Source organism: Aegilops tauschii, chromosome 7 (genome assembly GCF_002575655.3).
Source record: "Aegilops tauschii subsp. strangulata cultivar AL8/78 chromosome 7, Aet v6.0, whole genome shotgun sequence".
Classification (NCBI taxonomy): Eukaryota; Viridiplantae; Streptophyta; class Magnoliopsida; order Poales; family Poaceae; genus Aegilops; species Aegilops tauschii.
In genome coordinates this window covers 28754929-28769290 of record NC_053041.3, presented here as the reverse complement: position 1 = coordinate 28769290, position 14362 = coordinate 28754929, and positions in this window count along the sequence as shown.

Genomic DNA, 14362 nt, shown 5'->3' with positions numbered 1-14362 from the left:
TATGTATGCCCGACAACACAGCAGTATGTGGACAACAGATACCTTGGGATTGTTAGAAACGTTGAGACAATAAAGAGCACCAATTTTGGACAGCTTACACTTGACCATCTTATGACTAGCGTCAGGAAATTTGTAAATGGTGGAGCAAATCTGGAGGGCAACCTACCACTGCTGCAAGTAATACAATCATTATTAACATACAATACATTTAATTTTATGGAAAAATTTCTAAGATGTTTTTGTTGTAATGCAGACATGGTACTACGAGAAGTGGAGGGTGCACCAATTGGACTCTACCATCTCGTATGCATCAAGGTTAAGGCCGCTGATCAAAAACTGGAGTGACGAGAAGGCACAGAAGGTTGACAACATAATCAACAAAAAATATATAGGGGTTGGAGAGGTAAAGTGTTAGTACTGTGTGCCTAGATTATCTACCATATGTTTTGAATGATACTAACGACACTAACATACAGTATGTCGATGACCTGCTGTGGCCTTTCAATCCGCCACCAGTTGGGACTCCGGTCAAACCAAAGACTGACGGTCAGGTAAATGATGAACATCAGGCACAAATATATATTGTAACTTTGCAAGTACAATCAAAGTCATATGCTTCTAACTGCTTGTAATTTGCAGGATAAGGCACTCATGGGCCGTGTATTGACTGATTTGAAAGAAGTTTCCTCCATTGTGCGGGAAGCCAGTGCACAACAATTTGATAGGATGAGCACCCTTGAAAAAAAATGGACGAGTGCCTTAGGCGTACACTTGCGAACGGCAGACGCACGGACGACCTCATCACAGAATTCAATGTAAGTATACCATTATGAGTTTCTATAAATATTTTTACTATCAATACTCTCCACACTAACACATTTTTTTAAAGAACCGCCGCTATGGAATATTTGATGCTGATCGCCCAGGAGTAGAGGACATACAGCTATCTGACCTGGGAGTACCTGCGGACCCAATGGAGGTCCCACGAGAGAATACTACTCACCAGCAAAAACAAAAAAAAGACACGCAGGTCATTGCCAAAGGCATTTCTGCTAAGGGAATACAAAAAGATAACATGGATGCCCCCATGAAGAACGTAGCTGAAGATTTGCATCCTGCTCCTAGTTTGCAATCGCGAAAGCATTCAAAAACCACCACAAGCCTTGAAGCTTTCATGGTGATACACATTTCACATCTAACTGATTTTGTTTTAAGTTAATCCAGATTCGTAGCTAACATATGATCTTCCACGTTCAGGATGAAGAAGACAGAGTTGTTGCTGCAGCTTGCAAGGAGAGTCTCAAGAATGTTTCACAGCTTTATAAAGAGCTGGATGCTTCGCAGGGTGCTCCGAGTTTGGATTCGTGAAAGCATTCCAAAGCCACCACAAGCCTTGAAGCTTTCCTGGTGATGCACATTTTACAGTTAACTGGTTTTGTTTTTTTATTTCGCGCAGATTGCAAGCTAACAAGTGCTTTATTTCGAATCACAGGATCCTCTGAATTTGAGGCACAATGAGAATGTGCGAAAGGCTGAAGAAAGAAGAGATCAAGATGATGAAGATGTCAGTATTGAGGTGGGGGACAGGCAGGTACCAAAAGCAAACACCGGTCTGCAAAGGCTAAGGCAATAAGGGGGCCGGAAGAGACCCATGTCTTCCCAGTTGATGAGGACAACTATGATGATTCTTTAGCAAAGTAGCGACAAGATAGTGTGGTTGATTCCATGCTACCAACTCGTACGAGCAGCCGGAAAGGAGTGGCATCTTCATTATTGTGCAATGAAGATTATGTTCTGTACGATAGTGATAAGAAGAGAAAGAAAAACAGGACTCCATCGGAGTCTACCAACGATTCCAAGGACACAAAGAATACAAAGAGGAAAAACCGTGCAAGCATTTTTAAAGATACAGACACAGGTGCTTCGAGGCTGGAGACCGACCTTGACAAGTTTCGACAAAATTACGTGGCCGAAATTGTCAATACCTCAGATCTTGATAAACAATTGGTGGTAATTGATGACATTGTTCTGCTACAGAAGCATTTGCAATGCCTCACCATGACAGATGGAGTTTTAGATGACAAATGGTTGGGTGACGAAGTAAGATATTTGCCAAATTATTTTATCAATTTTCTTTTGCACAGTACAATTAACTTGAATTTTGTTTTAGTTGGTTGATGCTGTGATTCAGATCATGTGTCATGATCATCCTAAGGACATAAGGGACGGGCAACTGGTTTACATTGAGAGGGTGGCCGGCGTCGCTATGCTCGAAAGAGATGGTAAGGTAGAGAACTGCCACGAGGCCGCTTTGGCGGGCAGTCATGGAACAACAAAAGGAGCCAACTACCTCAGACATGATCTGGTACCATCTAACCATGACATAAACACATTTATTTTTGTAATCATTATCCATGTTGATGTAATCATCTTTGCTGTCCAGGTTTTTCTACCTACGAACATGGCGAACACCCACTGGTTCCTTATGGTCGTAAACCCCAAAAGGAGGGAGATTCAGATTCTTGATTCGCTTTTCAGCTACGTAGTAACACAAGTGGTTCACGTGGTGAGATTTTAAACGTCTTTCAATATAACACAGCATTTAGCATCATACCTAACCTTGAACCATGAGCAACTTCTCATACCATGGACTTTGGCAGATACGTGGGGTGGAAGCACATCTGAGAGCATCGCTGCGAATCAATGGACCACAAAGCCATGCATGGCAATACATTAACGTGACCCAATGGACAGTAAAGCATGTTCATGTGCCAAGACAAGATGACAAGTCAGTCAACAGTATTAGCTTCTAAATATGTTTTTCATTGTTAATACGTGAAATGGTGCTAACAGAATTAATTGTTGTAGTTCTTCTTGTGCACTCTACATGCTGAAGAACATCGAATTCTTTACGGGAGAAGATCTTAAGCTGCGTTATGACCAAGTACGTAGAGTAACACCTAAAATTCTGTCAATTTTGTAAACATATGGAACGATACTAACATATCCTCCCATGCATGCATACATTGACAATTATAGAAGAGGGCTGCCTGTTGTCCTTCTTAATTTGCCCTACAACAAATTGAAGTCCATGAAAAGGCTGAAGATGTACAATGCTAGCCTATCGGATGCACCTGCGATTGAAGATCATGAAGATGCAAGCAGTTAGTCCAGCAGTGGTTGATTCTTAGATCTGGAGTGTACACTTGGTTATGAAGCGGTAGAGTAGGGTGTGGTTTGGTTTTAGTCCCGAAGAAGGTTTCCTAGCCATGTTCATAGTCCAGTGCGGATTAATCAAGTTGTAATATTTCACAGTACTGGTTCCAAATACTATTCTTAAAATAAATTTGGTCTGCATGGGAGACACTAAAACATATATTTGCTTTTTACAACCAGAACTTTTGAAGCTTAGGAAGGTTAACTGAATTCTTAAATTTATATTTAAGTGTCGTCGGAGTCTGGACAAGATTCAGAACAATTACATCGCTAGTTAGAAGTTTCAGAATTTTTTTAACATCGCTAGTTAGAAGTTTCAGAAAAATTTCAGTGAGTGCTGAAATATCTTGGCCGAAAGGCAAATATTGCAGTGAGTGCTGAAATGAATGAAGTTCAGTTATTTCATCGAAATCTCACCTAAGTGAAAACCATGGTGTCGTGCCATCTTGAGCAGCACCAGAAATGATTCAGTGTTATTAACAAAATTTGGTCTCACAGATACGAGGAAAAAAGGTATGATTTTGAGCATGCAAGATCGGATGGGCAATAAAATAGCTTCACAAGAGAGTAAAATACTTCACAAATAATTGGGACGGGGCTCGTCGCAGCCGTTGGAGTCCTCGCTTCCTTTCTCATGTTCACATTTCAAATGGGCTCATCCCATTATAATAGGCCCGTTAGCACAAGAAGCCCAAACGCTTCACGGTTGAGATTACTGATCAAACTTGCTAAAAAATTCGCAAAATAAAAAAACTAGCTAAAAAAACATTACGTGATCTAAAACTACCTCTTCGTGAGATCCCAAATTCCCAATATTTCCTTGTGGTGGGTTGTTAGAGAATCCCCTATAAATAAACATTACGTGATCTAAAACTACCTCTTCTTGAGATCCCAAATTCCCAATATTTCCTTGTGATCGGTTGTTAGAGAATCCCCTATAAATACGAAGCTTTTCACGGCATAGATCGTATACTTCCACCCCACACCTAGCCTTCCATGACTACACCGAATTACCACCGCACGCCGCCCAAAGTAGCTCCCAGGTCAGTGACGTCGGACAAGCCGGCGAAGCAAAAGATGAAAGCGAACGGCAATGGAGCCGGTCGCCATCAAGAGAATCCTCCGGTAATGATCGAGATCCTTGTATTCTGTATACTCCCTCCTTCCCAAGTCTGCATGCAATCCCATTATACCGAAGGGATATGGGTGTGTCTAGAAAGAAAAGAAAAAAGGACAAAAAAGGCTTGCACGAATCTTAGCATAAAATCAATGACATAGGACTTAGATAAGCAATACTTAGAGCACATCTAGGTGTGCTTTAGCAAAACTTAAGGGAGATCATGCATGCCTTCAGTTTTTAGTCGTGAATGCCTCTCTTTGTAATGAAACTTGCGCTAATTTTCGTGCTGGAAAGTTCTATGTGCAACGATATGGGAAGGAAGGACTAGTAAATGGTGGAGCAAATCTGGAGGGCAACCTAGCACTGCTGCAAGTAATACAATCATTATTAACATACCATACATTTAATTTTATGGAAAATTTTCTAAGCTGTTTTTGTTGTAATGCAGACGTGGTACTACGAGAAGTGGAGGGTGCACCAATTGGACTATACCATCTCGTGTGCATCAAGGTTAAGGACGCTGATCCAAAACTGCCACGAGGCCGCTTTGGCGGGCAGTCATGGAACAACAAAAGGAGACAACTACCTCAGACATGATCTGGGACCATCTAACCATGACATAAACACATTTATTTTTCTAATTATTATGCATGTTGATGTAATCATCTTTGTTGTCCAGGTGTTTCTACCTATGAACATGGCGAACACCCACTGGTTCCTTGTGGTTGTAAACCCCAGAAGGAGGGAGATTCAGATTCTTGATTCACTTTTCAGCTACGTAGTAAGCACACAAGTGGTTCACGTGGTGAGATTTTAAACGTCTTTCAATATAACACAGCATTTAGCATCATACCTAACCTTGAACCATGAGCAACTTCTCATACCATGGACTTTGGCAGATACGTGGGGTGGAAGCACATCTGAGAGCATCGCTGCGAATCAATGGACCACAAAGCCATGCATGGCAATACATTAACGTGACCCAATGGACAGTAAAGCATGTTCATGTGCCAAGACAAGATGACAAGTCAGTCAACAGTATTAGCTTCTAAATATGTTTTTCATTGTTAATACGTGAAATGGTGCTAACAGAATTAATTGTTGTAGTTCTTCTTGTGCACTCTACATGCTGAAGAACATCGAATTCTTTACGGGAGAAGATCTTAAGCTGCGTTAGGACCAAGTACGTAGAGTAACACCTAAAATTCTGTCAATTTTGTAAACATATGGAACGATACTAACATATCCTCCCATGCATGCATACATTGACAATTATAGAAGAGGGCTGCCTGTTGTCCTTCTTAATTTGCCCTACAACAAATTGAAGTGCATGAAAAGGCTGAAGACGTACAATGCTAGCCTATCGGATGCACCTGCGATTGAAGATCATGAAGATGCAAGCAGTTAGTCCAGCAGTGGTTGATTCTTAGATCTGGAGTGTACACTTGGTTATGAAGCGGTAGAGTAGGGTGTGGTTTGGTTTTAGTCCCGAAGAAGGTTTCCTAGCCATGTTCATAGTCCAGTGCGGATTAATCAAGTTGTACGGATTAATCAAGTTGTAATATTTCACAGTACTGGTTCCAAATACTATTCTTGAAATAAATTTGGTCTGCATGGGAGACGCTGAAACATATATTTGCTTTTTACAACCAGAACTTTTGAAGCTTAGGAAGTTTAACTGAATTCTGAAATTTATATTGAAGTGTCGTCGGAGTCTGGACAAGATTCAGAACAATTACATCGCTAGTTAGAAGTTTCAGAATTTTGTAACATCGCTAGTTAGAAGTTTCAGAATTCTTTTAACATCGCTAGTTAGAAGTTTCAGAAAAATTTCAGCGAGTGCTGAAATATTTTGGCATCGCTAGTTAGAAGTTTCAGAATTTTTTTAACACCGCTAGTTAGAAGTTTCAGAAAAATTTCAGCGAGTGCTGAAATATTTTGGCCGAAATTCAGTGAGGCTGAAATATTTTGGCTGAAAGGCAAATATTGCAGTGAGTGCTGAAATGAATGAAGTTCAGTTATTTCATCGAAATCTCACCGAAGTGAAAACCATGGTGTCGTGCCATCTTGAGCAGCACCAGACATGATTCAGTATTATTAACAAAATTTGGTCTCACATATACGAGGAAAAAAGGTATGCACATGAGCATGCAAGATCGGATGGGCAATAAAATAGCTTCACAAGAGAGTAAAATACTTCACGTGTGAAGACTCAATCTTAGTTGACTTTAGAACCAGTTTTCATCCTAAAAGAGGTCTAGTGAACTACTTATAAGCAATAATAAAAGCGGTCCAGTTCTTTTGGCTGATTTTCAAAGAAACGGGAACGATATCTTTTTGATGATCGTGATTCTCAGGAGACCTACGTGTTGTTATGCAACTTACCTTGGTATTTTTAAACCATAACTTACCTTTGCTAAACTCTCCACGCCCCCCCTAATATTCAATCAGGTGGGTCCCCTCCCTTGATTTCCTCCAACCAAAGAAATCTATACATAGATATATGCCCGGGTTGTTACGATCCCTATAAATAGGGATCCTTTGAAACCTCGTAGATCATAGTTCGTCCTTCTGCGCCGCCCAAACCAGCAAGACAGAAGGACGGAGCAACCCAGGAATCCAGCAAGACCGAACGACGGAGCCAAACATGAATCCTCTGGTAACTCCCCACGATCTCAGCCGCTGCTATTTTTCGTGCCACGATCTTCCTCCCATGATCTCTTGCTGCGACCCCACTCGTTGTTTGCATATTCATGTAACTCAGCATGTTTTTAAACAAATTAAGTTGGGGGCGTTAGGGGAGGGCGCTAGGATTTGTTTCCTACCAGACTGGCAGTTCATTGATTAATTCCAGGCTAAATCTTAGCGTCTGGTCTTGTCGATGCCAATTAGTGCAGCGGGCGCTTGCCTTCTTTTTTTCCTTCTGCACGAGTTATGGAAGGCATCGATGGCCCATGTTTTAATTCCATACTACTGACCATGATTAGCGCCTAGAGTTGAGGAGACCATGGTTGGATAGTTTTTTATTTTCCAATCTTTATTTTATTTCAGATAAGTGCCTTGCAATGGAGATTACCTTAGATGACCGTTCAAACGTAACCAAGCTGAATCACATGATAGTATTTGCACATACATGGAACTCAGCATGCTTGTACCTCATGCAGTAGCGTAGAGCACAATTTTTATGTTGGTATATATAAGATGTATTCGTCTGCATGAGTGTTTAAATTGTATATCATGCTGCATCTAATCACACTTGCACATCCATTGAACCCAGGATGCTTCTTTGCCGCCATATGAGGAGTTCATAAACGGATTAAACACGCATCAAAGGATGTACATCCAGTTGATAGGACTGGGTGGACTTCTCAAGACACCTAGCATCAAAATTAGACGTGTACTCTGCCTTGCCATCGCTAATTCATATGATGCAGACCAGGATGCCTTTATCATCAATGGGAGACGATGTAGGATCACACTAGAAGATGTAGCGCATATAACAGGCATGCCCTGCCATGGGAAGAAGCACGTCCCTTCAAATCTTGATGATAATATGGAGTTGTGGAAGAAACTGAAAGACCGTAATGACACCAAAATAACTTTGAAAGGATTGCTAGCCAAGATGAAAGTCGACAGCACACCAAATTTTGTCAGACCATTTGTCTTCTACACCATAGGCAAATATGTATGCCGAACAAAAGAGGAGTATGTGGATAACAAATATATTGGGATTGCTAGAAACGTTGAGACGATAAAGGGCACAAATCTTGGACAGCTAACGCTTGACTATCTTATGGATAGCGCGAAGAATTTTGTAAATGGTGAGGCAATTCTGGAGGGGAATCTACCACTGCTGCAGGTAATTCGTAGTAGTACAATTATCAGTTACCTAACATACATTACATAATGTACGGGAATGTTTGTAAACTGCTTTTGTTGTCATGCAGACATGGTACTACGAGAAGTTCAGAGTGCACCAATTGGACTCTAGCATCTCGTATGAATCAAGGTTAAGGCCGCTGATCCAGAACTGGAGCGAGGAGAAGGCAAAAAAGTAATTATCTGGGAGTTGGAGAGGTAAAATGTCAGCACATTGCCTGGATTATGTAACATATATATTTTCTAAATCATACTAACGACACTAAACTGCAGTATGTTGAGGACCTGATGAGGCCTTTCATTCCAGCACGAGATGGTACGCTGGCCAAACCGAAGACTGGCGCTCAGGTAAATGAGTTACATCAGACACAAATATATATTGTAACATTCCAACTACTATGAAGTTATATGATTCTAACTGTTTCAAAGTCTCAGATTAAGGTACTCTCGGACGTGTATTGACTGATTTGCAAGAAGTTGCCTCCCTCGTGCGGGAGTCCGGTACAGAACAAAACCATAGGATGTGCACCCTTGAAAAGAAAATGGATGAGTGCCTTAGGCGTACCCGTACAAATGGCAAGCTCACGGAGGACCTCATCAAAGAATTGAAGGTAAGCCTAGAATTATGAGATTAGTATATATAATTGGAAATTTACGTGTACAAGTTTTTTTCTAATTTAGTTTACTATCAAAACACCCCAGACTAACATGTATTTTTTAAATAAAAAACACGATGGAATATTTCCAGGAGTGGAGGACATACATCTATCTGACCTCGGGGCACCTTCACACCCAATGGAGGCCTCTGTTGAGAATGCTGAGCAGGCTTCTGACCAGGGGAAACAAAAGGATGTCACGGAGGTCTCTGCTAAGCACGATTGTAAGCAGGGAATAAAAAATGATGACATGGAGCCCCCATGAAGAACCTTGATGAAGATTTTGACGTATGCATGTTAACTTAATTATAAAACAATCATTGTCGTTTCAGAAATAACATTGATCTTCCACGTACAGGATGAAGCATTCGAAAGAGCTGCTGCAAAAATCAAACAGGATCTCAGTGGTGTTCATAAGCTTTTGAAAGAGGTGGATGATATCCAGGGAGCTCCTAGTTTTGATAAGCAAATGCATTCCAAAGCCACCACAAGCCTTGAAGATTTCCAGGTGATGCACATTTTACCTATAATTGAGCAAGAATCTGCTAAAGGTTAACACGCGGTTTATTTCGTCTGACAGAATCCGTTCAACAGACGGAGTAAGCAGCACTCTGTGAAGGCTACGGGATCGCGAGATCCTGAAGAGCCAGGTGCCTTCACAGATGATGACAGCCATGATGAATCCTTTCAAAAGCATCAACAAGTAAGTGTGGTTGAATCGACGCCACCAAATCATGGGGGCGAAAAGAAAAGGGTGGTATTGTAATTATTTAAGAATGACGAGTATGCTTCGTACGACACTGAGAAGAAAAAAAGGAAAAACAAGAGTCCATCAGAGTGTACAAATGATTCCGAGGACACGAACAGTAAAAAGAGGAAAATCGGCTCTAGCAACTTAAAAAAGAGGTCAGAAGTTCCTGAAATCCAGAGGGACCAGCTAGACGTGGTTCGACAGGATTTCGTGGCGTCACTGATCAACACTACAAATCGTGAAAAACAAATGGTCTTAGTTGATGACATTGTCGTGCTATCAAAGCATTTGCAATGCCTCACCCATAAAGATGAATCTGAAGATGGCGTATGGTTGGGTGACGAAGTAAGATGGTATTTCACAAATTAGTTTATGAAGTTTCATTTTTGTACAATACAATTAACTTGATTATTGTTGTAGGTGGTTGATGCTGCGATCCAGCTCATGCATCATGATCAACCAATTGACACAAGGGACGACCAATTGGTTTACATTGAGAGGGTGGCCGGCGTCGCTAAGCTCGAAAGAGATGGTAGGATAGAGGAGTGCTACGAGGACGCTTTGGCAGGCATTCCTGGAACAACACAAGGCAGCACCTACCTGAAACATGATATGGTATTTTAAGCTGACGTAGAACAGATTTTTTTATTACTATGCACGTTGATCTAATTATCTGTGCACTCCAGGTTTTCCTACCTACGAATAGTTTAAACACCCACTGGTTCCTTGTGGTCGTAAACCCCAAAAGGAAGGAGATTCAGGTTCTTGATTCACTTTTCCACTGTATGATACCCAGAGAAGTAAATAACATGGTGAGAATTTCAACATATTTAATTATAAGAAAGGATTTAACATCGTATGTAAGTATTAGTCGTATGCAACTTCTCATCCCATTGGGCTTGCAGGTACGTGGGATGGAAGCACATCTGAGAGCAGCGATGCGAGTCGATGGGATTGAAAGCAATGCATGGGAAGACATTAACGTGACGCAATGGCCAGTACGGAATATTAATGTGCCAAAATCCGATGAGACGTCAGTCAACAATATTAGCTTTTGTTTTTGTTTTAGATTGTTAATATCTAAAATGTTGATCTAACAACATAAAATATTGCAGTTCTTGTTGTGCACTGTACATGCTGAAGAACATCGAATTATTTACGGGAGTAAAACTGAGGTTGCAATATGACGAAGTACGTAGAGTAACACCTAAAATTATGTCATTTTCTGAAACATATGGAACGATACTAACATATCCTCGCATGCAGGCCTACATCGACAAATTCAGAAGAGAGCTACCTGTTGTGCTTGTCGATTCACCCTACAACAAAATGAAATACAGGACTAGGTTCATGCAGTACCATGCTAGGCAATCGGATGCAGCTGCGGTTGAAGACGACGAGGATGCAAGTAGTTAGTCCAGCATTGTGGTTCATTCTTACATGTGGAGTGTACACTTGGCCATAAAGCGATAGAGTAGGGTGTGGTTGGGTTTTAGTCCCGAAGAAGGTTTCCTAGCCGTGTTCTTAGTCCATTGCACATGAGTCAAGTTGTAAAGCTTCAATAATATTAGTTACTATATTTTGCTTGAAATAAATTTGGTCTCTACGGGATCTCGTAGAAATATATATTTGCTATTTACTACCATGTGACAGTAATGGTGCCTGGGGCAACCCTAGAATAATAATGGATTATGATATGTCTATTTTCATACGAGAGAAAAATTTATTAAAGCATGAGCATAGCCTCACAACAGAAGTCGAAAATACTGCCTGATTCAACACGCAATCCCAGCTATGTCTCGTAGGCAGGCCGCAAAGCCAAAAAAATAGAGCATAGGATAACAAGAGTAAAAGCACGTACCATAGGGGGCCTCTGCAGGTGCTGCAACGCTGAATTGAAGCGATCACCTTCAGGAGCACAGTGGTGTGGCCATGGTACATCCATCCTGCCTCAGGGAATCACATAGCATGTTCTGTCATAGCCCTGCAAAACAGAGGAAAAATTACTACTTGTACTAACCTTGTCAAGTGTGTGCATGTAACAAATGTTGGACATAACTAAACACGGAAGAATGAAATGCAACATATGGAAGAATCGAATGCTCATTCCTTTCTCTCTGCTTTTTGCGAGGACCATTACTCTCCCTTTAACTAGGCTAAAACATCATAATAAGACTTAACAGCACTCTTGAAAAGGTGGATATCCCATGTGAATCTAATTTTTCATATAAAGCACATGCCAAGTCTGTTGATCCCAGTCCAGCAATTGCACAAGAAGAAGCGAGCATCATAAATATTGAGCAACATAAGCTATGAATTGTTTATAGTACATTCCAAAATTAATAGCTTATCATCTCTATTGATCTCCAAATCTCACCTATCAGCCAAATTGAAAGAATACATGTTGAATGCAACGATTGAACGTTCGTAGATCAAGCAGTCGGGGCTGGACGAATGGGGCTGGCCGTCGAGGCCGGCGGCCGGCTTCATCTAGTCCCGCAGAACATGATCCATGCCCAACCACCTTGCCATCGGACAAGATGCATGGCCAGATCAAAGCTGCAGCCATGGCTGAGAAATGATATGTAGAGGACGCAAACAACCAATTGGGGTGTGGGAAAGAGGTTGCCTATAACCTTGTGGCTATAGGCACCCGCATGGAGGACTGGGAGGTGGGATGGCGCCGACTCTTCGCCGGCGGCCGCCGCGGGGAGGGCAGTGGGCCTCCTCTCGTGTTCGTTGAAAAGGGGGTGCGAGATCGCGAGGGAATTGGGGTGGAGGAAGGGAGGGGCCGCTACGCGCGGCTAGATCCTGCCGGCGACTAGGGAGGGAGGGGCCGCGACGAGCGGCTAGATCCTGCCGGCGAGGATTAAAACCGTAGCGGCGGCGAGGAATAAACCCTAGCGAACGGGATAAATATCGAACCGAAAATAGCCCTGAAATTCGTACCGAGAATACCCTCGAAATATTTGGGAGGGAAAATCAGATCAGTTCGAAATATTTTTTTTCCCGAAAATGCCCCTCGGGGTCTGATATAATACACGTGACATCAGCGTATTGCATCGGATCTGGACCGTCGAATTCACTCCGACGGACGGTCCATATCGTCCGGATGCACTGTAAAATGACTCTATTTTTTAGATGGAAAAATGCGCACAACTTTCTGCGGCGCCCCAACAGCTAGTGTAGCACTAAAAGGGCCTGCCCGTTTTGCTTGCTGGCTCGGCTCCCCCGTACGAATCGGTAGTTTGACGCAAAGAGCGTCAAATCGAGTTTGCCTAGATTTTGTTCGTGTTTTTGAACTCGTGTGAGTGAAAAGGCCAAGCTCCAGTAGATTACGAGGAAGGAAAAGTTGTTCAAAGACACGTGCGTACGTGTGGTACATGCTTGTTCGTTGCACCCAACCATGTGCAATGTGCCACGGCTCACGGTGCACCAGTCGGGGAATCTGATGCACGCGCAGACACATGAGAGTCGAGAAATGAGATTTTTGGGGAATTTCATGCAGAAAAAACATCTAGACAACCGTGTCGCTTTCCGTAGTGGCCCAAGAGAAAACCCTAACCACCGCTAAACACCCCCTCCCCCACACACACACACTCCCTCTGACCCCTCATCATCCCCACAAAGCCTGCATGTCGTCGATGGCGGCAGGGTCCCTCATCTACATCTCGCTGAGCGCACGAGAGGTGCTAGGGCAGCTCGACTTAGTGTACGTATGTGGCTCATGTGGCGGCGTCGGGCTAGCAGTAGGACAATGCCAGCATGGTGGCATGGAGGCAGTGCCGACGACGAGCATTCGTCGCGGCTTTTGCCATGTGCCACACAGATCCGCGGTTCTAGCCTGACTGAGCGTGTGGTGGCTGGTGGCACACCAGTTTGATATGGGCCCTAGCGGGCCAATAGCCACCGCATGTGGTACTGGCTTGGTCACGTCTCGGTAGATTGTTAGACTGTGGAGTGATGGTCAGCGAAAGTTCTTCTCGGTTTTTTTGGGTCGAAGATTGCGACACCTTTGAGTGTCGTTACCTTCGAAGGAATTGTTGATGTCATTCTCCCCTACCTGCCTATTGCTCCATGGGGGGGGGGGGGGGGGGGGGGGGGGGCAGATCCAGGTGATCTCAAATCAGATGATGATGTCAATGGTGTCATTTTTTTTTTCTTGAGAGCATCGTTTTGGAGCTGCATTGCTAGTGAGGGCAGTGGATGATGGGAAGCTCACACTGCGGCTATAGCTTCCATTTCTCACTGGTGTCCTATTTTGAGTGGCTAAGGCGTCAAGACAGAGTGTGACAGCGGCGGTCCTTCGTTGCAACGCCGCTTTACAAAGATGGTGCATGCCAATTTGCCGGTGATAATCATGAACTTGGTGGGACGGTGAAAACTCATGTTGTATTGTTTGAGGTGCCCAGATTTAGTAGACACTAGCAACGGAAGTGTGGGGTTGTTGGATCGTTTCCAAGGTGGGATTTCTGTATATTAGAGGGAGAAAGAGTTGAGGGAAACGTGACTCTGGGAGATCATTCCTTGGAGAACAAGGACTTGACCCAACCTTATCGATCACATGAACTGACCAAATTTTGGTTGATACGACAAGGGTGATTACTTGCGTAATACACAAGATATTTACTTTAACACCCCCTAAGTCAATGCAACGAACGCACATACTGTACTGAATGTCCAAGAACAGTTGGGATGGTAGAACTTTGGCACACGAAGAACCCGAATCTGACCGAGAGA